Source organism: Glandiceps talaboti, chromosome 5 (assembly GCF_964340395.1).
Source record: "Glandiceps talaboti chromosome 5, keGlaTala1.1, whole genome shotgun sequence".
Classification (NCBI taxonomy): Eukaryota; Metazoa; Hemichordata; class Enteropneusta; family Spengelidae; genus Glandiceps; species Glandiceps talaboti.
The window spans coordinates 19,542,665-19,544,848 of record NC_135553.1 but is presented as its reverse complement, the minus strand read 5'-3'; positions in this window follow the sequence as shown (position 1 = coordinate 19,544,848).

The following is a 2,184-nucleotide window of genomic DNA, read 5'->3' as shown; positions in this document are numbered from 1 at the left end:
TCTTGAAAGATCGGGTCAATGTCAACTTCAGTCAAAACAAAATGGGTGAAGACATTTGTTCGCCTTGTGTGCTTTCCAAAACTTGGTTGCGTTTGTAAGACGTGGGATTGGTGTTAAACCAGCCAAAGTAATTTTGAACACTTTGTTCATTTGTGAAGGGATCCTAGGTATACTTTATCTACAGTAACAGCTAGATGGTTACTTTGACCTGCACATATCCAGGAACAGGCTTTTATTCAACGTTTACTTTTATAGTGTCGTTATGTCTTTATTGTGTAATCTATAGTGGATTACTATCTTAGTCTTCTGAACTAGAACTGTCTTATTGTTGTGTTCTTTTGATGTTTTAAAACTTGAAGTTGAGGATTGAACTTCCTGAGCCGAACTATATAACGGCTGGACCTACCCACTGAACTGAACCTCAGACCATTAACGAAAATGAAGCCTACGATACATGAGATTTTTATATTGATGAATTTTTGAGCAGTGTCTTCGAAAGCCAGATTTATTTTTCATTGCAAACTGAGAATCTAAGATTGAATGTTGTCGACATGTCACGGTGGCCCGTACAGTGCTCATCAATGATTATATATATATATATATATATATATATATATATATATATATATCGCCACCTAGCGACATCTTCATGCAAAAGAAATCATGATGCTGAAAGTAACATTTGTCATTTGGTACTCAAACAATTCCTTCACACACCAAATCTTGGTAAAATACAATCTGTTCTTCTATAAACGTCCCACTGACAAATCTGTTGTACTGAATGCATACATTATAGAATAGAAACGAGATCCCTTTCTCTTTTCATATCTTGGCACACCGTAACTCGAAACAAAATTTCAGTTACGGTTCTAACATTTTCACAAAACAAGAAGAAATAATGAATGAAAAATATATCGCTTGTACATCAATATAAAAATCCGTGTATCGTTGGCTTCATTTCCATAACGAGCTCATATGAGTCAACCTCTCAAACACAGGTGTTCAAACGTATTTATATTGCACAGCGCCCCCATTATTCAATTTGAGAAATCATGTAGCATTTTAACTCAACTAGTCGATAGTATGTCACCTGTTCAACAGCTATCTGCATATGTAACCATGGTGACGTTATATAAGTATACATACTGGTGGGGACAGATCGATTGAATGCCGAATGTACGTAGATATATATATATTTCCGACTTCATCAGAAAAAAATCAGTTATCAACATGTTTACACTGAGACAGATCAGTGTTCAAAAAGCAGTCTGGTTCGTGTCAGATCATGTTTCTACCCGAACAGGTTGTCTGGCAAAACTCAATAAATTATGTGATAGTGAGGGAAAGATATAAAATGTAATCAAATAGGTAGGGATTTAAGGCTTACGCGTACATTAATCAATACGACAGTGTCAGACGCTCGATTACGGAATTTATCGTTTGTTTAAGTTTTGAAATTTACAGAAAAACAATATTCCGAGATAGAAATATTCGGAAGCTAGACAACGCCCGTCATCCCTGTTTTACCATGCCTACAATAATACATAATGAAATGTTGATATTGTTGGGATAACAGATGAATAGTGTCGATAGCTTTGATTTGACATGGCTTGCTATCGTGGTCAAAGACTTTACATACATCATGGTACGTGTACTTTACCATGTCGTAGGAACAAATGCGACCGTCCGTATTGAGAGAATTCAAACCACAACTACGCACTAACGTCACATTCAGAGATCGTTTGGATGCAACGGGTGTTGCCTTATTTATTCAGCAATTTTAAACAATCTAACATTACCGATGGATAGATAAGACTTCGGAACCACTCCCAAACTACAAACTACACAATCAAATCAAAATTTCCCTAATCCTCTAAGGATTCTGTCTGTTACTACTTTTTTGTCTTTTCCGTTTGGGTTTGTTATTGTCTCGTCGTTAGTCAAATGTGAGCTTGATTTACGATTTTTTTCGGTGCGATAGGTTTCCTTGTGTAGAATAGTGTTGTGCTGTATATTCATTGCACGAGTACCGCATTAACCTTGGCCAAGGACGCCACCAACGACGAATCCTTCATAAATGGCTACTACATGAAATCCATGAACACGGGTACCTTTGAGTACCTTTGTTCTTTAAAATAATCTCAAGTGAACACACACAAAACTGTTAATGCTGCTGTATGTATG